This window comes from Falco naumanni, chromosome 1 (genome assembly GCF_017639655.2).
Source record: "Falco naumanni isolate bFalNau1 chromosome 1, bFalNau1.pat, whole genome shotgun sequence".
In the NCBI taxonomy this organism is placed as follows: Eukaryota; Metazoa; Chordata; class Aves; order Falconiformes; family Falconidae; genus Falco; species Falco naumanni.
The window spans coordinates 98,615,429-98,638,505 of record NC_054054.1 but is presented as its reverse complement, the minus strand read 5'-3'; the positions used below and the strand labels follow the sequence as shown (position 1 = coordinate 98,638,505).

The 23,077-nt window shown below is 47.6% G+C and overlaps 1 protein-coding gene across 1 annotated transcript in view; it reads right to left on the bottom strand.

The window, feature by feature from the left end:
• TTC28 (tetratricopeptide repeat domain 28) overlaps nt 1-23,077 on the bottom strand; it is a 129,426-nt gene that overhangs the window by 79,425 nt on the left and 26,924 nt on the right. The window lies entirely within an intron of this gene.

The window sequence follows — 23,077 nt, the reverse complement described above, 5'->3', positions numbered from 1 at the left end:
ACCTTGTGTTGGTGGGTGCTGGGCTACACGCTCACACCCTGGCTGCTCCGGTCACACTGGCTATCATCAGAAGACTCCCAACACCGCAGTCTGGTTTGTGACTGCCACCCAGTCGCTATCCCTTGGGCGAGATGGCTTTCTCAACTTTTGCAAGGCCTCAACTGTTCTGGAGACCAGGGATGGTAATTACCACGAAGGCAAAGCTTTCCCCTGGGACTTGGCCAATTACTTATTCTTAATTACTTATAATCAAATGCTCATTCTCAAGATCTCCACTGCTGCTCTCTCGGCTCCCACAGCACACAAATAACTCGCTTCCTTTCCCATCAGCTCTTGCCAATGAGTCCGATATAAACACCCAGTGCCAGGGGAGACCAAAATGCACTGAAAGCTCAAGGTGCAATGAAACACAATGCAAAGATCCAGGCAGGAGCCAAACCTTCTTTCTCCACACACATCCCCTAACGTGGACACCACTCAGCACTGTCCCACCTGTCGGGTACACCATACAGACACACACATAGAGATATATATTTGCACTTCTTCAATTGAGGCAAAACACTTGTAACTTTGAACATGTTTAGAAAAGCATTTTTCTTTGTGTTTTCCTTTCCAAGGAAACCATTCACAGGCATGTACAACACCTTCAAAGTAACTTAAATCTCTTGTCACCATGTATTTCCATTTCCACATCAGCAACAACACCGGCACGCAGCTGCAAAGCATTCCCAAAGAAAGCTCCCGCATCTCCATGAACGGGAATACCAGGAACCGACACAGAACACAAGAAAAGCAGAAACATGTTTGCTCACACATGAAGCAATGGCAAAGCCCCAGCTCCAAGGGCACCCAGAACTTACTTAGGAGCTACTGAGTAAGAGATCAAAGAAACTATAATCCCATCTTCACTCAAAGTACTCGCGTATATTTGTAGTCCATACATCTGGACATTATGTTATAAAAAGCTTTTGAATCTTCAAGCACCTTTGATGCCCATTGTTCAGGTTTTATCTTCACGTCCAGCTAGTACCACTCTGACAAAAACTTTGCTGCACTTTTGGTTCATTCAAAGCTACTTTGACAGCACAAATAAAGCTGTCAGAACAGAAGATAAAACATTATTTGTATTTCTTAAAAAGTGCTTTAAGAACATACTACTGGTCCTTCAGACGGGGTCCTAATACCGCTTTCAGGGACAAGACCCCACCACTATTTCTCTCCATCTGTAATAGAAACCTGTCCTGAAGACGCATTAAGTATACATCTGTGGAAGTCTTTTTACTTAAACAGGATAAATCTCCAATTAATACCCAAACTGGTATTTCATTAGAGCTTTCAGACACTTTTGGAATCCAATCCAGGGAGGCAGAGATTAAGTAAAATCAGAAATGACATGAGAAATTTATAGACATGAATATTTAATCTCTTTTCCATTAGTAAGCCTTGATTGTAGAACCACTTTTAATGAATTCGATGAAAGCAAAATTCTTTTCATTAACCTTTAGTATAAATGTGTTCTTATTGAACCAAACAAGCTACTGTACTGGAAACCCAATTCAATGTTAATTAGATTACTAGCATGAAGCTTTAAATCAAAGAAAATACAAAGATCTAACAACGAGCAGTGGCCATCAAGCATGAGCTCTCCCAGCAGTGAGCAAGCTGTCACCTAAATCACGGCATACACTTTTAAGTCCTTTTTTCCCCCCGATTTATCATTTAACTACTTTCTTTGCCACCTGATGACAGAGGCAGTCTGAGGCAGCGTGTCTCTGACGGGGACCTTTCCAGCCCACAAGGCTGGTCCAGGACAAACGTGCCTGCCTGATTTGTTATCAAGGATGAGGGCACAGACACACAGCAGCCAGCAACGGAGGCATCCCCGACACCTCGCGCTTTGCAGGAAGGCAGCAGCCTGCCATCCCCCGCCTCGAAACATGCTACCAGGGCAGGTGGTCCAACAGGGAACACGCAGCTTCCTTGCCACTGCAGCAGGTCAGCTAACCCAGGAACCCCAACTCACTTCGCCACAGGGTTTCAAGGAAAAGGCAGGAGGGAGACGGATGCTACGGGCAATGCAGACAGGCCTCCCACAGCCGGCAGGAATATCACAGCTTCTGGTCCCAAGGTTTAGGAGGGACCCCACAGTGCGATCCTCTCTCGCAACCTGTCCTATAAGCACAAAGGTTGTAGGACAAGAAGTAACACCCTCCTCAGGTATAGGTACAGCAACAACTAGTTCTCATGTCTCCCGGGAAGGAAAACAGCCCCTGCGAGGAAAACTGAGCTAAACCACACGAGGTGAAGCCTCTGCCCTGCTTCCAGTTCTCACACGGAAATCCAAGGGCACGTCCATTCCCAGCAGGAGAACACACACCGCAGGTACAACATCACAAAAAGTGGAAGATAAAAAAAAGGAAAAAGGAAAGAAAAAACCCAAGTCTGGCCACGGGTCTCGGAGCACCCCGCAAGGCAGCGCTGCCCAAGAACCCCAGTGCCTCCAGTGCAGGAGGACCCTGCCCAGCGGGGATGCACCGCAGCCGTGGGGGACACTGGCCTCTGCATTGCCCGGCCACGGCTGCCCCAAGCAGCAGCATCCTCACCCCCGAGCAGGCGCCGCAGGTTCCAGGTGACAGCAGCAAACAAGGCAGGGATGAGATTCACAAACAGCATGCAATTCAGTACCGCACATTTCCAGCGGCCTTTCTGGAATGTGTTTTTATCCCCTCCCCACATCTATTCCTGGAACTCCCCCCCACCCTGGAAACCGCTTAATTTGAATAGAAACACAGCATTCAGAGCTCAAAAGAAAAACCTATTAATCATAACTGAAAGAAAGATTTTGGCTGGGTTTTCTCCTGCAAAAAACCCTTCCTTCCTTTCTCCTCCAGTTTCCAGCATATACACAACCCTCCCCACACACTGTGTTCCCCGGAGACCTTTAACAAAATAAATAAGAAGCATTTACATCACCTATTTCCTCCCCAAGAGGCATTCACAAGTTAGTTTAGCATTGAAACGAAGACACCATATCAAGGGGAAAAAATCTACAAAGAGGAAACAGTGAGAATCACCCTTTGGAAGAGGAGAGGAAAAGGAAAGGACAGGAGCCAGCAGCTGCAGCTGAAGGAATGAGACAAGGAGCAGCTTTCCAGTCCTGACAGTCTTCCCATGGCTCAGAAAACTTTACATTTTTAATCACATTATGCAAAGATAGAAAAATACTCACTCTACGGTAAAAGTTACATGAATTTTCCAGTGATCCCAGGTAAGAAAAACCTAGTGATTCCTTTAAAGAAGATTAAAGCAACAAGAGAATGATGCTTTGCTGAAGACAAGACAAAAGAACAGCAGGTGTTTTCCAGCCCATGGCTCTTTGCATCCTCAATGTAGCTGGAACCATCTTTTTCATTTTTTCCCAATCTCTGCATCATACTTTCCAGGAACAAGGCACTGTGCAAAAAAAAGTCTCAGCTGAAATCTGGCACTACATCTCCTTTCCTTTTCATCCATCAAACCATTGAAAGCACTGTTCATATTCTGAAAGCAAAAAAACAGTTCTTCTAATTAATAAACTTGAAAAATATATTTGGCACTTGAGGCTTCAAAGCCAAGCAGAAAGCTGGCCCTTAACAGGCTGCAAGTCCAAGTACAGAATGGCAGCAACACGACGTCGCATCATCCCCGGCACAGGACCCATCCAAAAGGTAACACGTCTTCCCGCTTCACCCAGATTTTGCACACACACACACACCCATTTTTTCAGATTTGCCTTTTTGCCCCCTGCTTTCCAGAACCTGCCATGTTTTCATGGCAGGAATATAGTTTTTAGTGCTTTTCTCTACCCTTAACTTAATTTTACAAAACTCGTACGAACAGATGAAGAGCACGGAAGCCCTCCCTACTTGGACGCTCCAGTTCCATGGAGGCGGCTGATGGCTGGGCTGCAGCAGAGCCCACGTCTGCCTAACCAGGCGTGATACCTCTCTGCAATTCTAAGCACGAGTCCTATTTGTTGTGCTCAATTTATTGACCAGTGTAGTTTCTGTACACGTTAGTATTTTTCATCTGTGTTTATTACAGCCCATTTAATGCCCAAGGAGAACTTCTACCTGTCCTGCCAGGAGCTGCCACTGGACTGACTGCTGCAGTGTCCAGGCAACGCAAATATGAACAGGCTTGTTAGTTTTCTGACCCTCATCATCTGAGATCCCATCTAGGTAACTGTCTAGACCCCAAATATTAGATTTTCATGTGCAATCTGAAACAGGATTAGAATGTAAATGTCATCATTGAAAGGGCCTGTATCAAGAAGGGTTCTGAAATTTCTGTTAACCCTTTTAATAGCAACGTGCAAGAACTTTCAGGCAGAGCAATAGTAATTGGTTTATAATTAATACAAAACATGCATTGAAGATAAAAATACACCACAAAGAAAGAGCATATACGAATATGAATGGGACCTCTATGTTTCCCAGGATTCTGCTAAACAAAAACAAGCCCAGTAAAGGAAGCCCAGAACAAGTCAATGTTTTTATTACTGGATAAGTATCAAAATTTAATACAATTTTTCAGGCCAGGGACCTAGGCAAATACTCATGCTGCACCGGCATCTGTAGCAGGGTCTGGTACACCTCTTTGGGCTCACATCATTTTGGCCAGTAGAATCCATGGCAATAAATTGTTCAGATTCTTAGCACGTCTCACAGACAACGTCTGCAAGAGTTAGAGGGAAGCAGCAGCTGCAGGAGCTCAGTCCTGTCTTACCACGGTCTCTCGTAAGTCTGAAGCATGAGCTCATGTTTCTGGAATATGATTTACTGCCAGGGTACATGCATTTTTCTAACAGTAGCCCGCATTATAGTCTTTACTGGGCAGGATGGGTATATCGCTTATAAATTTTTTACAACAGCTAGATTACCTGGCACGTAGGAGCCCTCTGAGAGCATCCCATCACTCGGCTGAGCTGGGCAGGCAGCGCCGCGGGAGCCCCGACCTTCTCCCTGAACAGGGTGACCCTTTCAAGAGCTCTACGCACAGACAGCACGTGCACGGCTGCTCCTCTCCGAGCTCTCCAGCAGAGACCCTCCTGGCTGCCCACAAGGAACACAGCGACAAAGGCTATCCCGGCTTCGGGATGTCCATCTGCTGAGGGTCAGGGGATGCCCGGGGGCTCCTGCCCCTCCAGCTGCATCCCCCCCGCAGGTGGTCCCTCGGCAGGTGGTCCCTCGGCCATCGCACGCAGCGACACTGCTGCCCTCCCGCGCCCACGGCGCTTGGCTGGGGCGCGTCCGAGAATCCTGTCATCAAACTTTACGCTCGGAGACTCATTTACATAACGAATTGCTGGCTGATTTGTAAGTGGATAATGGCGACAGAAGAACGAAACTGGAACGGCATCAGAAGAACTTGGAGCAGAAAATTACTGTCAAACAAACATGGAAAACTTGGAAAAAAGCCTCCGCCTTAGACAAAGGCTCGCATTGTACACAGGGGAGGAAATTCAAAACACCTTTATATTCACGTCAGCTTCAGACCCTGGACAACCAGCTATCTGGGCAGGAAAGGCAAACACATAGAAAAGGCTTTTTCCACAATGCTCCCTTGGTTTGCCAGATCAGGAGATGATGCCAAAAATAGCACGAATAATCTATGATGCATTTAATAGGCCTGTTGTAAGCCTGCAGAACGAATGCCTCCTGGACCCGTGCAGGACCCAGCACCCACCAGCCAGCCCACCCCACCAGCTATGCTGCCCGCCACCCAGCACACCATGTGTGAGGAACGAGGAGGAGGAAAATGTGGGAACAGCCACTACAGCTTCCTGGGGCCAAGCACCAGGTTGAATCTTTCCTCTCCCCTTGTAACTGCTTTAGAGCCAAATTTTAGAGAAAACTACAGGACAAATCTCTGCTGTGGGATTTCAGGAATGTGAGGAGAGGGAAGAATGCGCTTTAATTCAGAACACATGCAGCACATGCATAAATACTGCTTGCTGTCCGTATGAACCGAACTCCCGCTTTCACCAAGCTGAGGTTGCACCCCAGGTGACAATTCCTCGCGGTCCCCACGCTCGGCTGGCACCCGAACCACTACCACCGGCCGTCCTACCGAACGAGCAGGAAGCTGTCCGACTTGCTGCCGCTGCAGCATAGCTGCCTTATCTTCTACCGATCTCCAAGGTGTCCCTTACAGGAGCTACGCTACTTGGAAATGGAAATTTCCTCTAAGCCCCACTGAGCCGACACAGAAACCCAGGATGGCCCTGTTTTAGCCAAAGAGCATTTAATTATTCTTATTAATTGTGCTTCCACTACCTCCAGTGGGAGACTCTGCATAGATTGCTTCTGCATCTGAATTAAATGGAATCACCAGTACTAAAGAGTCATGTCTCTGCTTAGATGAAACTAACAGCCCAGCTTTTCACTTAGCTTATTGCTGTTGCTCCATTCTTGCCCATTCCGGGCTCACTCTAGAAAGAGCAGCTACAGCTTAGACCCCCTCTTCAGGGGGCACCCCCACCTGGCACAACAGTGGCTGGTAACAGCCAGTCTCGCTGTCTTCATCAGCTACAGCTCTGAAGCCTCACTTAACAGCAAGAACTCGCCGTGCGTTGGGGGAAGCGCTGCGGACTGGCAGCAGCCAGCCTGTTGATGCCCAAATGCGGCACAGGAGAAGCACAATCAGCCTCCTGCGTTTCAGGTGGACAGGCACAGATGCAAGTACAGCATCTTCTGGAATTCCTCCACAAGTCCACGGCAACAAAATTTTGACCAATTTCTGGTTAAGCAACTCGGTTTAGAAATCGCAGAAGGAAAGATAAGCCACCTTTCACCCCGCTCAGAAGTAACACTGACCTTGGTAAGATATTACTAGAGATTTAACAGATACAGTACTACACTAAATTTAAAATAAATGGATTAGATGACACCTGTAGGCTGCTTCTCGGTGAAGTTCAGGGCAGCGGCAGGACTGTTTTTAACACCGTATTGCCAAGTGCTTTATTTAGTTTCAGCACTGTACTGTGATTTAAATTGTATAAAGGTTTGATATTTAACTACCAGTGTACATCTGCACGCAACTCTCCCAATTCTAACAATGCTGAAAGTGTTGAGAACCTTTGCAGAGCTCAAGAATATACAAACAGATGCTGCTATTTGTTCCTATACCCTTAAAAGCAAAAACAAATGAAAAAGCAGTATAAAGGGAAAAAGGGAGTAATAAAAATCATGTCCTAAACTGGAAGGCATCCACTGCAAGAACTCTTCTTGCTATTCGGCCTGACCATTCCAGCACAGAGTTTCATTGTCTCACTTCGAATTACTCATCTTAGTAGCAGCTCAGATGACTCCCCCCACGCCACCCCCCCAGCATTTCTCCATTTTGCACGTTGGCAGGCTGTGCAAGTTTAGGTGGATCACACTGCAAACCCCCCACAAAATCCAGAAATGAGACATTAAAGCATCTGGTCAGCCCACAGTGATGAGGCTTGGCATTCACCACCACCCCAGCAGGGGATATTTCAAAGACCCACATTATCTAGCACAGCGCCTGCGGAGCAGCCAGACAGTCCCGACTTCAGGCGACCTGGATTCACAGCTCAGACAACAGGTCTTACCCCAGTGCGCGACCGCTGATTAAACTAACACTGCGCAACAATTTGTAATTGTCACCTTGCAGCGAGACTACAGAAGATTGCCAAAATCCTGACATCTGGACACAAGAATAACTAACGCTTGGTTGTTGTCAGCATCACTCCATCCTTCCCAGGCCAGCAGCCCCAGCAGACGTTACTGGCACACACGCAGGCAAGGTGCAGCACAGGGCAGCCAGCTCTCTGGCCCCCGCAGCGCCCGCTCCAGCAGCACACAAACCACAGGACAACACACTGGAGCAGCACCGATGGGAAAACGCTGGCAAGAGCCTGACAGCAAAGCCTGCTTTCGTTCTCACACCATGCAGATGCCAGACACCCTGCAGGCCAGTGTTTCCTATGCAATGGTACCTAAATTACTAGGAGACAAATTCATTACAGTCCCTGTCACCGCTGAGGTAGTCCTCAGGCTGCCTGGATGGAAGCCATCAACAGACCATCTTCACCAAGAACAGTCAACCGCTTTGCCACCCCATCCCCACTCCCACTGCTCCCTGGCTCCCGTGCTGCACTCCAGGCGGGTCCCGGCAGTTCGGTCTCTCAAAACTACCTCCACACTTTTGGATTTCTCCAAATCCAGGCAGTCTTCCTCTGCCCAGAAGACTGGACCCTTTTGGCTTCACTCTCTGTCTATAAAATCCCTCCGTGTCTTGCATTTATTATCCACAGTACATCAGTCTGTTCTCAGCTGCTGTCCGATTGCTGCCACTCTGAAAACTATTTAGGGCTGTTTTAGAAATGCAACCACTCGTCCTCACTGAAGTAAACCAAGATACAATGAGATTCACCAAAAAGACAGCTGGAAGGCAGAGACAGTAACTCGCACAGCAGCAATCTGGAGCCAGAAAGCACCATCTCCAAATTTGAGTCCAACAACTAATAAAACATTTTTGTTTTCTGTCAGGTTTCTCCTGCTTCGTGATTGCAGCTGTGATCTCCAAACCCGAGCGTGCTTAGGTCTAACAGCTGTAAAGGCTGGCCATTCCACAAAGGATGGAAAGCAGAGGCCTCCATGGGTACAGGCTGCTTAGTCACACCAGGTATTCCAGGACTTTGCCCGTTTACAGAGGCACTTACCCACAGCAGAGCACCGAACCTTGCCAGATTTCAGATGGCTAAAAACTGGTAATTACGAAGGGAAAGTACTGAAGTCATTGCAAAGACTAGCTAGTCTAGCAAGATTCAGCCATGATGAAAAGAAAAGCAACTTTGTTCTCAGCTATCAAGAAAATCCTAGAGAGAGAAGCTCCCGTTACAGCGGAATTTCTTTCTGTTCCCTTTCCAGCATTATAGCAGGGGTAACTGAAGTCCCTTCAAAAACCACAGCTACTCACCTGGACGGATTTTAATAACAAATACTTCTGACAAAGGAAACAAAACACACATTTAATGTAATCCCTCCATAGAAATCTTATGCTGGCCATACAGCTGATAATGTAGATAGACTTTCACTCCACTGACAATTAAAAGCCACAGGCAGGGAATACAGTTGCTTCATTTTTATTTATTTTTTAAAAAATGTTTCTAGTAGAGCCTTGGCTTTTCTCTAAATGTCAAACTTGGTATCTGAGAATTCTTGTTTCTCTTTCTGAGTCACTCTGATGGAGCGTACCTGAACTCTGAACAAAGACGCACAACAGTTATTAGTATATTTGGGCAGCAAGTCCAACTCGTTAGCTCAGCTGGGGCACGCAAAAGTTCCATCTCTCCAGAACAGAAAGAGTGGGAGATACAGGTTCTGCAGGAACAGCCAAGTCTCAGCACAGTACATTTTCCATATATTTCAGTTACCACCGATGAACTTAGGAAAAGGAAAAGCACAACCTTAAAACAATGCCTATCTGCCTTAACTCAGGGAGAATAAGATTCAATACTGTCTATGCTTGTTTAATGCCTGAAGTCACACCTAAGCTATTTAACAGGTGAAAATTAGGAAAAACAAGTACCAGAAATAATCACAAGCCACAGCAGAGAAAGTTCCCTGGGAATTTGCCTTTCAAAGGAAGATCAGCCACGTGTCCCTTACCCTCTTTCTCACATGCTCCATCTAGATTCAAGCCCAACCTCAAAGTCAATTTCAGGTATTTTGATTTCAATTTGAAAAGAAGCAAAGAACTTTTGGCCAGGGGAAGCAACACAGCCAGACGGAACCAAGCAGCACTGCAGAAAGGACCCCGGAGGCTGTGCTCAGCAACGGGCAGCTCTTAACAGGCTCTCAGCAAAACCAGAAACTTTGGCTCCAAAAAAGCCTTCATTATACTGAGCCCATCAAGCACTCTTGAAAATAATGACTTCTGAGCGATAAGTCAATTAGGGACCCGACTACCACCACCTGCTCAGGAACCCCGCCAGGCAGGTGCCTGCCCTGCCCGCAGTGTGACTCGTTTCTCCGCCAGCCGCGGCGGCTGCTGTTACCTGCTGAGCGCGCAGGCTGCACCAGCCTCGGCGATGGGCGCACGGAGCGGCGCGGTTCCGTGCTCCGGAAGGCAGCCACTGCCCCGGCACAGCTTCAGCTCTGCCTGGCCTCTCTGGAGCACTCAAAGGGACTTTTCATAACACAGGTCATTTCTGCACCGAGCTCCTATCTCCAGGCATCACTTCCAGCAATGGATTTGTTCAGGATCGTGGTGTTTTGCTTCCGTGTAGGTGACGGCACCAGTATAACTTAGTGAAAGTACATTCAGACTGGCAGAGCAGACCTCCCAGGTGAATTATAGCACAGCGTACAGCACAGGTCAGGCAGTGAGACAGATACAAACAATAGGGAGTAGATTAAAACTTGGTAAGGCACTGTGGTATAACCTTACCCAAGCGTTACAAAACAGAAGACTGACTAGATGGGCTGTGGAAAAGCAGCATAATGGATCTCCCCAGCTTTCTAGTTTTCCTTTGTTTGTGACAAAAGGACAGGGCTCAAAATTATTTCAGGGTAGCGAACCACCGGCACAGACCAGCCCAGCAGCAGCTCAGCCTCCCCCTCAACTGCACACCAGTCTGGCCACACCACCGAGCAATCAGGTATCTGTCAGTCATCTTACAAACTTAACTCAGGCACATAAAAGATGATCTGTTCAAAGTCAGTTAGTAAGAAAATTAAGCTTGCTAGTTACATACGTTGTGATCAGCTTACGGTTTCAGCACCACAGTTGTGTAGCTTAAATGAACACTGGGAAATCAAATGTCATCTTCCTGAAGCATCCCATCTGGAAAGATGAATCAGATGAGAAGGAGAGGTGACAGCTCGGCATTTCCACAAACCATGCGTTCCCTGATGTCCCCAAAGCACCTTAAGCAGACTGCTTCCGACCTCCCACCAAGCCGTCCTCCCTCCAAACAATCACTGAAGGAGCACAGGGGACTTCTGGGGTCATCCAGCAAGTTCACTCCTCATTTTCACCTGGAAGTATTTGCTTCAGGATTGTTAAGAGAGAAGTGGATGGATATTAGGTGCAGCAGTCACAGTAGAGTGAAAAGATCCAGCAGAAATCCTCTGAGATTTCACTAAAGCTACCACAGTCCTAAGATTGTATAAAAAGGTGGGGAGGGGGAGGTGTAGAGAATCAGGTCTCTTATCTTTACTACTACTCACAACCTCCATAACTACTGCAAGTCAGATAAAACTTTGATCAGCATCAAACGTAAACAGCAATTTGAATGTCAAAAGAACTAGTGCATTACAGTATTTTAAACAGGCATTTCAGGATTTTAACAGACTGTTTTCCTAACAAACAACACACATTCCACTGAAACAACAGCTCTGCATACAAGCAAATATTCCTAGAGGTGCAAGCATGCTGGAACTGACTCCAGAAATATGCTGGGCTTTGCGGTAAACAAGCCCTGAAACCATTTCCCTAGTGTACACCTCCATGGGTCCCTTCTAAAGACTGCCCTGACCTTCAGCTACATCCCTATCTCAGAACAGAGACAAACGAAGAAAGAAAAAGAAAAATAATCAGAACAGCACGATCTGCAAGAGTTGTCAAAATAGAAGACAAAAAAATTTAAGATGAAATGCACAGCAGTAAAGGCGCAGGGTACCGGTGACATGCAACGTACCCATGCCCAGGTGCCATGCAGATGGCCCAAACCCCACAGAGGTGCCTCGTGCTCCGGAGGGACTGCGGCAGAGAAGCCCAGCACACATCTACTGCAGACACTGGCTCCCGCCCCTGGGCTCACAGCCCCCCGTCCTGTCCCAGCCCCGACTGCGCTCGGCCAGCGCTGCCTGCCAAGAAGGACAAAGCTGATGATGGGTGAAAGGGGAAAAATCAAATTTGCAAAAGTACTAAATATATAAATCTCTTTGGCCAAGGTGAACGTGGGAAAAATTCTTCAGGAGGGGCGTCACATTTAGCGAGTTTTGCCAGATCATTACTCTTCTAATGCAAAGGGGAGAAACAGCAACACCATGTTTCCTTATAATGACTCGCCTCCTTTATCACAGATCTCTGAAGCACCAAGTAATATAGTAGTTGCTATGGAAACTGCTGGTTTTATTGAACAGCCCTGAAAGGGTCAAGAGGTACCATCGAACTGGCCAACTGTAAATTATTTTGCTGCTAAACATCTGCTTCATTTCACTTGCCCTACCACTTCTCTGCTTTGTTGTTAGAACACTATTTGGACCGACTCCAGAATAGGTGTCTCATTCTTCAGTGGGGTGCAACAGGTAAGTCCAAAAATAGCAGTTTTCATGCCCTAATACACTGTAAAATCCCTCATACAGGAGCCACACCGAGGGCAGAATGGCTAAGAGACTGTGGACTGCTCCTTCTCCCACACATCAGCACTGACATGAGACAGTGGGAACTAGCCTCATTGAGGAGTTAGTTTTCACCGTGATCCTCAGAGGTTTCAAACTGCTGCTTACAACAGCCATGAAATGAATAACCTACCAGACAGCTCCGCTTGTGCCTTCAGAGAAGGGACGCAACGGAGCAGCAGCAGACACCCATCCCAGCGCTCCGCCTCGTGGCCCCGAGATGGGGCAGCCTCCCCTGCCAGCACGGCTCCGGGAACACAAACCAGCACACTGCCTGCACTGCACTACCAGAAAACAATGTAAACTACCTTCCTTTATTCATCACAGAAATTAACACCCGAAATTACAAACACCAGTTAGCAGCATGTGTTCCTACAGGAAAGAACAGCAAGAGCACTGGCTGTATTTCCAACTGTGCTATTAACTCACTGGATCGTTTCAGTGTCACAAAAGTGCCTTGCTTCCCCAATTCCTTGTTATCCCCACTTCTTGAACGTGTGTCTACTTTAAACCCAAAAGCATCAGCAAAATTAATGAAGTGCAGGAGCAAGGTTTCCTCCGACAGATGCAAACAGCTTCTCCCGGCTTCTCTTCCATGGCCAGAAAGCTGCTCCAGGCAGCATCACCTGGGAATCCTTATTCCAACATCTTGTACCTTCAAGTCACAACTGTACTTTAAATAACTGGGATGGGCAGAGAGAACATTTTATTGCAGAACAAACCTGAAGTTCAGAGGCTGCACACTTTTCTAATGACAACCATGCCCACACTCTCTGCCCAGGGTGAGTAAAGGGCACACTGCTCCTTCCCCACACGTTCTCTCCGTTCTTCGTTTGGCTGAAGTTATCCAAGTGATGACGAAGAAAGGAAAAGCTACATCTGTGTAGACAAGTTCTGGTCTTTCTCACATATCCCATGAGCTCCATTACTTCTGTAAAGTCCTGGCTTGGAAGAAAATATTCTAAACTCTGAGGCATTTGGCGTGCCTTGGTATGGAGACTCCAGCCCTTATTCAGACTTTCCAACCCAAGGAACCCCAGGAGAAATGAAGACATTTCTCTGCACATCCATAGGAAACATTTCCCCTTCATCAGGTGGTGAGTTCATAATATTAATGTTGGTTCTCTTTTCCAAAATTAGCCAGCGTGCACTAAAAGTCCCAGACACCAGAGCACAGCACATACCTTAGCACCGCTTTGCTGGGACATGCTCAGCAGAGGCAGAGCTGGAACCAGCTCTTCGCAACAGCCGCTGCCGCAGCCTCAGGCAAGGCTGGTGCCTCTCACAGTGCTGGGGCTTTCCTGCTCCCGGAGCATTAGATCTGGCCTCCTGAGAAAATTATCAGTGGGTGGGTCCGTTCAGACCAGGCCGCCGTTCCTCAGAGCACACGCTCAAGCTCTTGCGTTACCAGACTCTTATTTAAGGCTTGCAATCACAGCCTCTTCGGGAGGCAGATCCCCCAGCGACCTGCGTGACATCCTTCAAAAAACCTCCCTACGCAATGAAGACTAATGATTTTAACTGTAACGGGAGTCTCACGACTGCTCTGCCCAGCGGAGACAGGAGGTTGCCTGCAGGGCTCAAGGCACGAGGTGTGCCCTGCACACATCCTCTCTGCAACGGCACCGCATCACTCCCAGCCGGCAACGAGCACGGTCAGCCGGCCCCCAAGATGTGCCACAGCGCCAGGGACGGGCTGGAGTACAGGGCGCCGGGCTGGAAGCGTCTGAGAGAAGGGACCAAGTGCACGCTTAGTTCTTTCTAGTAACAAAAGGGCTCTGCACAGAACGAGGGGCCTCACGGCAGGCGGAGGGAGGAGCAAAACATAGGTCAAGTGAGATAAGCCCAGAAGGTGCAGAGGGTGAAGGAAGGGACCGTCTTCTCATAGTTGCTCGTAATGCTAGGACCGTACAGAAACTGCAGATTGTGCAGACACTGCTACAAACACACTCAAACCGAAGAGGAACGTTCATGCATCACTGTTTACTTCCAGCTAGCAGGAGTTCATTACATCAGGACTCTGATGCAGGCAGGTGGCAGAAAAGCTTCCACACATAGGGCAGGACTTGGCCAGCAAAGAGAGGTCATGCATGCCCAGAGGCACGGACTCGGGAATGCCGCAGGAGAAAGCCAGGCACTGCCCTCCCCCAGGGACAACGCCAGGCCAGAGAATGGCAAGTCCCAGTTTACTGAGGCTGCTCAACAGCGGAATGATCTCAAGTGTTAATTCTCCCCCGACTAATAGACACAGCAAAGCATCCCTACAAAACCAACAGCGTGAGGTTTTTTGCACCGAGGATCCGTTCGGCATTCAGCAACGAAACACCTCGCAGTAACGGCCCCCGCACAACCAGCTCCTGCTTCCACCAGGAAGGCGGAAGAAACCAAGTGGGTCCTTGAGTGCAAGGCACACACCACCCGCAGAGACCTCCTCAGCAATGCTCCTGAGGATAAATCCTTCGTTAGCTGCTTCTTGCAGCTTCCTCTTCCACTGGCCTCTCTTTTGGCATTCCCACAGGAGATTTTCTGAAACACAGTATGTTGCTGTTTCACTGCGGCATTCTTGCAGGACAAATGCAGCGATGGCAAAAACGAAAACGTACCTCTAGGGAAGGAGAAAGTTATAATTACAGTTTGCTAAGGAAATCTCCAGACTATAGGGGTGGCTGTGGCCTCTTCACTTTATGTGAATTATAAAAATGTGAGTAACTTTGGGCAAGGGGTTAAAGACAGTAAGCAACAGGAAAATTTCCTCCACAAGACACCAGGAAAAAGCCATGAGAACAAAGAGCAGAAAGCACTGTCTGCTGCTTGCCACCAGTCTACAACTCCATCAGGGTGCCACGAGGTGAACAAGCAGGCTTAGTGAATAATTGAAGAAACAATAATGAAACCTCAGAATGTCAGAGACATAATACAGTTTTGGAGGTTTCACCACGAAGCCTTTGAATTCCCAAATAAGACACACTGAATAATTTATCCCTGTGTCAATACTGGGTCAGCAGCTGTTCGCTCATAACTAACGATGGTCCAACACGCTTCAAGACACTTGAATGAGTCTGAGCAGATTAACGAGCAGGATCCGGAGGGAAGAGGTGATGGAAACTCAACCCACTCACCCTTCCAAACACTAAGCTCAGATAAAAACACGTAGACCCAGCAGTCATGCCCCGAGCACTGCTCCAGTGCCACCCAGCACCAGCAAGGGAGGAGGAAGGTGCCCCATGCTAGGCTGGCACCCACCACTCTGCCACGAGACCCGTGCTCCAACAATCCAAGCCCAGAGGCTCACCCCAGTTTATGGTGCCCTACCAGTTGCACCAGCCACAGCACAGGGATGGGGGAGGAAGGGGGGGGTGGGGGAGGAAGGGGGGGGGTGGGGGGGGGTGGGAAATCAAGCCAAAAGAGTCAGCCCCCTCCCTGTGCTGTAAAGCACTCTCTCTCTCACACAGCTAACAGACATGCATCCCAGGAACCCGACTTAATGGCCTTGTTAAGTAGTAAGGTAAGTATATTTGGGGAAAAATAAACATGACTGACAAAATGAACTACGAATCTGCTTCTTTTATTTTGGAATACCCCCTGCAGGCTCCTGGCTTCACAAGGCAGCGTCTGCCGCCCTGTAGCTGAGCCCCTCCAGCTGCACACCGGCATGAGCTGTCCCCGCAGAACTGCTCCACGAGGCAACGCCACGAACCCCTCGTGGACCCGCTGCGCTCCCACGCCAAGTGCTGCCAAACAGAAACGTCGCATACTGTGTTGCGGCCGGATGGACAAAAACTGTGAGGAAAAAAAACAACCTCACACACGCAGTTTTATTAGGATTCCACACCAGTTTCCCAGTTCTTCTGCAACTGCCTGAAGTACAGCATTTGCAGCTCTGGCAGAGGTCGACTTCATTTAATTATGCATGTTCCTCCCAGCATCCAAAATGAACGGCGGAAAAACAGCAGTCCCCAGTCACGGCTCTCCAGTATTAAGTACTACCCACTCAGCAGAATCGGCTGCGTCCGGCACAGCAGGTTTCAGTACCTAATTGTATGTGAAAAACCAGGTAATACACCAAGTCAAGAAGAAAGTGTGAATGAGGACAAAGACCCCACTGAAATACTAATTCTAGCATGATGAGCACTGCACAGCCTTTGTCTGGCCATCATCTGGAACTTGCCAGGCATTTATGTGCCTTCAAGATTTTAACAGCTGATTTTATTGGTTTAGGTTTAATTTCTTCATGGGTTTAGCATTCACTGATGGGCAGGCACACACGCAGCAATCCATAGCTGGTCTGTTTAACTGTATGGCAGCAGGTACAAATCCCGCTCTTTCCAAGGGAAATCCCACAATTACCACACCCAACCACCCATGATAGGATCAAAGAGCACCACTTAATCTGCCCTGGAAATCTGCTTTCCTAGAAATCTGCTTCAGATAATACGAATACACGGGCACCTAACACACACAACAAAGCTTGCAGGATTTAAGTCAATTCTCAACCACCAAGGACTTATCCATACATAACAGTCCTGAAGCAGCCCCCATCAATACTAACTGACCCGGTGGCATGAGTAATTACCTCCTAGTTCATCCTTTAAATGACAGAAGAATTCTTCTCAGCTGAGCTATTCCCCTGAGCATCTCCCTGGGAGGAAAGAGCAGCACATCAGAAGCAGAGCTGTGCGCTCATAGCTTTCCCTGCAGAAAAGGCAAGCACTCGCTAATGAATTCCCCTTTCCACCTAGGCTTACCTTAGCTTTGTAAAGCATCAGATTATTTGGAGGGGCGGGGGGAAGTAATACATCTAGACTGTGCTCACATTCTTTTGGCTTTGACAATAATAAATGCTTTCTATTGTTTCTCTTAAAAATCTTTTTATCATTTAAGTGAAAAAAAAATAAGATATTTACAGTAAATTTCATGAGGTATTAGTTAACATTTTTAAGATACAACAAGTTCTTCAACATGAGATCTCTTGTCTCCTATGCTAACCAACAGTCACTGATTCTGCACCACCTTTTAGGAGAGGCTCCTCTTCTTTCTCAAAACTTGACACATGTCGGCTGTTTCAGACCTTGCACGCAGCCCAGCTCCGCTATGTGCTGCTAAACACAAAGCGACCGAAGACGGCCACTCCGCGGGACAGTCACGCTGCGAAGGGCTCCAGTTCCTGCCTAGGGCTAATCCCTGGCAGCTTCACCTCGGTCAGGCGGGTTACACAGCCAGTTCTGTGCCCATCCCTGCTTCAGGCCCTGGCTCACAGCTACCACACGAGGTCTGGAAGCTGCTCGCAGGACCTCACCAACACCACTCAACAATTACTTTATTTATGATTATCAAGATAAGTTACAATAATGCTGACGAAAGCATCAAGTGCCCAAATACCTACCGCTGGAGAGCAACCAGAATTCACTACTTGTGCAGAGAAGCCAAACCCCTCGTTGTGCATGGGGAATGTCCATGGCACTCCGAACGGTCCTGACAGCACTCAGTTCAAAGGCTCCTAGTGCCACCATGGATAAAGTGGGACTGCGCCCCAACGATCTTCAGTAACGCAATACAGAGAAGATTCAAACAACGCCTGGATGCTAAAAAGGGGAGATGGAATGTTTTTAAAAGAAACATTAAAAGTGAGAATTAAGAGTCTGGAAAGATTTGGTCATCTGAATAACGTCAGACAAAGGCAGAAGACAAGGAATGAAGAAATCAAATTCAGCTAAGCGTGCACGTGTGTGCGCTCATGCATATGTAACAGAGAAAGACATCCAGCCACAGACCGGTCGTGCTAGCATCATACTGACATCAGAAAACTCAGATTTGTGTTAGCATGTGTACACTGGCATAGAAACAGGGACTAAGGAAAGGTGTAGTTGCCACAACTGCACCAGGGTCACTATGTCCCTGTTCTGTCCCGCAACAGTTTTTCCTGCAGCTCCATTTTTTTAAGCAGTCCTTTATTTAATTCTTGCATAATGAAGTGTAAAACAAGAACATCATTCTTTAGGTCTTTGTTAAATACTTCAATAAATAATTCCAAGCTTTTCACTGTATGTCAATCTTTCAAGGCACCTACCCTTTCTCATCACACATCTTCAAATGTACTTTTTGCCATGTGTCAACATGGACATCGCTGTGGAAGATCACAACCACACACTGGCCCTGACAAAAGCCCCTCCAGACCTGTATGTGCTTCTGGCAGTGGATTCCATGGGCAGAACAGGGCAAGCGTGCAGCGAATGCCACCAGAGCACCTCCCCACACTTGCTCTGTCTGTAACTCAGTACCACCTGGAAATAACATGCCCTACATTACTCCTTTATTGTATTTTTAACTCCTTCTGAAGCTTTAATGCCGTTATGTTTCTTCTGCGGCACTGCTGCCCGCACCTGTATGCTCCAACAGCTGCTGGAGATTGAGGATGTACCAGTGATGCCCGGGGACCCAAGGAGGATTGAAAGCAAGTTTCTCCGAGACAAGAGCTGCTCTAACCACAGGCATAGCAAGACTCCTTAGTAGCTGGAGACATCTCTCTGTCACTTCAGGCAACTGGATTTCACAGCTGGGGACTCAGACAACCAAGCAAGTGTTAAGCTCAGGAAACACGCCACGATCTGCCTGCTGGACGGTGGCATTGGACCTCACAGACAACCGGCTCAATGGGATCCCAGCACTGCAGCTGAGCAGACCTGCAGAGAACACCCACCACGCTCAGCACCACAGGGCGCCTGCGTAAGGACATGCACGAAGTGCTGTTAAGCCAGAGACAGCAGTCCCATCACGGCTCACGGCACTAGGCAGCAGAGTTCTGCAGAGGTGCATTCTTCATTTCACCAGACAATAAACACGGGAAAGCTAAAAACTCTTCTCTTAATTGAAAAATGAAACAATTAGGAAGTGCCTTTTTTCTGGGAACATGCTGCTTCCACTGCAGCATGACAGAGGTTATTTTGAACTTATTACTTTGGATTCAGCTGTAAGTAATTAAATTTAGTCACAGAAGTCTGATCTATAAATGGAACCTACAAAAGCAATTACCATAGCTTCCATTAGATCAGTAAGCAATAGCAGCTCTGTTTGATGTAAACCGAAAGGAGCATTATTTATACTGCACGAGAAATCACAGTAACTCAGTCCTCTTGCAGAGGTTTCCTTTGAAAATTACAGTTTTCAGTGGAGAGTGTCACAGGTTATAAATTTCAGCCATGCTCTGTTCTTTTGAGTTTAACAGCCTCATGGGCAAAAAAGGCAATCGCATCACACGATTCAAAGGGACCTGTTCTGGCTCCTGTTCTGTACTCCGAAAGCAGACAAAGGAAAAGATAAATTAAATATGCAAGAGACAGAGTAACTAAGCATCAAGATTTTTTGTAAAAAAAAATGTATTTTTACACATGTTTTGGCTGCTGTTGCAACCCCAACTATGCAGAAGCTGATGGACCTTTGAACCAGTTGGTACCTCAGCCCAGACCCTGAGCATGCATGTATCCACTTCTCAAACCACCGCTGCAGAACTCGACTTGAAATGTGATTTTGGAACGGGAATGAAACAAAAACACCGAAGACACCAAACTAACAGCCAGGATACTGGGAAGCGCAGCCCTCTGCTCCCACCTCAGGGCACCAGCAAGAACGGGCAAGTAAAAATGAGCATGTGACAAAATCACCTGTCCCAAACACACCAGCAAGGTGCGAATACAAAACTACGTGTCACAGCAGAGCAGACAGCACGTCCCAGAGTTAAGATGACAACCTGATGCTTCCCATTACATAGTCTCCATTTTCTGCCACCTACAAAATTCTGCCAAAGTGATACAGCTGAAATTTCCCATACTGGTTATTGACATGAGATTAATTACCTCAAGAAAGGGCGAAATGGTACGGCCGTTTCTCTGAGCTGCATTGTGGGGATTTTTTTCCCCCTGAGTTTAAAAAATAGTTTTTTTTAAAAACCTGCTATTTATTTTCCCTCTGCCTCCTCCAATATTTGGAGCCAGAATCTGAAAATAAGCAAGGATGTCAGAAGTAAATTTGGACAACGTGGAGATCTCATACTCAGGAGGGTCTTGCTCCAGTTCAGCAGTCACCCAACCATCCGAGTCCCTTACGGGTGTTTTTTCACCTCAATGCTGCAAAATATAGGGTCAAAGGAGGACAGATGTTTGGGTCTGGGTGGGTTTTGCCTTTGTTTTTTTTTAAACACATCTGTTGAGTTACACTAACAAAGTAAATTGAAACAATATTAAAGTATTGATTTATTTTTTAAAATCAAATTTAAAATGTTACAAAAATGGCAAAAACAAAGGTGTGCAGGCAACCAGAATTCAGGCCTTCCATGTATACATGGTCTCTTTCCCTACTCATACCAACACATCCCCTCCTCCTGGCAAACTGTAAAAACACTAACCAAGACCAAACCCACCCAAAACAACCCAACAAACCACTTGCATTTGGTTTGCATGGCAAGGGTTTGGTAGCAGCGGGGCTACAGGGGCGGCTTTTGTGAGAAGCTGCCAGAATCTTCCCCTATGCCCGATGGAGCCCACGCCAGCTGGCTCTTGGCTGGACCCGCCGCTGGCCAAGGCTGAGCCCATCAGCCATGGTGGCAGTGCCTCTGGGATAAAGTATCTAAGAAAGGAGGAAAAAATGGCACAACAGCAACTTCAGCTGGAGAGAGGAGTGGGAATATGTGAGAGCAGCAGCCCTGCAGGCAGCAGGAGAGCAGGAGGGGCAGCAGGGGCTCCCAGCACCAGAGCAGAGACACACACACCCCCCACACAGCCCAGGGGAAGCCCACGGGGAGCAGATCCCCCCTGCAGCCTGGGCAGGACCCCATGCCGGAGCAGGGCAGAGGGTGAGGACCCTCCTCCTGCAGAGGAAGGAGCAGCAGGAACAGTGGGCAATGGACTGACCACAGCCCCCTCTCCCATCCCCCTGCACCCTGTGCTGCTGGCAGGGAGGAGGGGGAGAATTTGGGAGTGAAGTTGAGCCTGGGAAGAAGGGAGGGGTGAGGGGAAGGTGTTTTTAAGTTTTGGGTTTATTTCTCATTATTCTACTCTGCTTTGACCGGTAATAAATTGAACTAATTTCCCCAGGTCGCGTCTGTTTTGCCCGTGACGGTAATTGGTGAGTGACCTGCCCGTCCTTACCCTGACCCACGAGCCTTTCGCTGGATTTTCTCTCCCCGGTCAGCTGAGGAGGGCAGTGATGGAGCAGCTTCGGTGGGCACCTGGCCCCCAGCCAGGGTCACCCCACCACAGCGCTATAAACAAACTCTGGCATTTCCTATTACGAGAAGGGTTGTTTGACCCAGCAGCCTTCAGGTTTTACAAACTCCTCCGTTTGTTTTCAATTCCCTTCTAGCGATCCTGCTAGTCTTTTACTTTTAAAAGTCAGATTTTAGGCACATCACATTCCCTATCTCACCCAGCAGGGACCATGTAATGGCAGCTGAACATAACAAAACAGGATGTTCCTTTAGTATAATAAATACAAACCTCTGCCTGCTGCCTTGTCCCTCACAAGGGAAATTCCAGGCTTCAGCGTGCATTACACACACCGCACAGACGAACACAAAAACAGAGGGAGAGAAAGGGGAGTGATTTCCCACTCTCAGGAAGACGTCAGGACCCTGTCTTTGCACGACCACTCACCCATGAGCTCTGTACTCACGAGTGCGTTTATATTGCACGCTGCAGGTAGCAAGCGCTTGTTCTTTTTAGTCTACAAGCTGTGAAAAACCCTGAACAACCACAACTGCGCAGCACCAAGACTGAACTAATGGAGTCTCTATTTCTGCTGGGCTCATTTGCAGCAGAGATGGAAGGCAGGACAAGCCGGTGCCTGCTTGCAGGACATAGCAGTGCTGCCTGAGAGCACAGCGCTTCACACCCTGCACGCTGCCGCACAAAGAGCCAGCTCCAGACACTGCACTGTCTGAGATGTCTCCTTTTCCCCTCCATTTTCTATCTTTCTGCACAGGCAAAGACATGTACTGGAAGCACAGCAGTGACTGATGCCGGAGAAACAGCTTATATGTGCTGCCTCTTGTCAAGAAGATGAAGAGCCTGCTTTTTGCTGGAAGTGAGATCTGCCACATGCTCAACAAATTTGAATCCCCAGCTGGAATTGCAATCCAGGGAGCCAGGTAGCAGAAGGTCATTGCAGTAAACTCCTCTGTGCTCAGATATTAGTACCGCCGTCAATATTACAATGCTCACCTTCATGGTACTGGCAAGGATAACCACCTACTTTTCTTTATTGCAATTCCTTTTGCTTCACAGAAGAAAGCAGAAAAAATAGTTTGTTAGCAAGGACAACAATTAACTGAGTAATAAAGATCAGAAGCACTGCACATTGTAAAGCCTTTGCTTGGTTTTAAAGGAGTTCTTTGACTATTAATGACATTGTGCAATGAGGTCTGCAGCAGCACGGCAGCATTAGAAATGATTCACTGCCACAAGTCACTTCTCAACCAACGTACCCAGGAATGCACAATTCCGCAAGCTTTTCCTGATCAATTTCTGTGCATAAAAACTCAAGGAAGACACAGGATCCGTGAGGAATGAACACAGTTGTTACAAATATCTTACAGGACATTCACTATCAGATGTTCTCATTTTCCATGCAATCCAAAAATTGTAATTCTCATTTGATAACATGCTGGA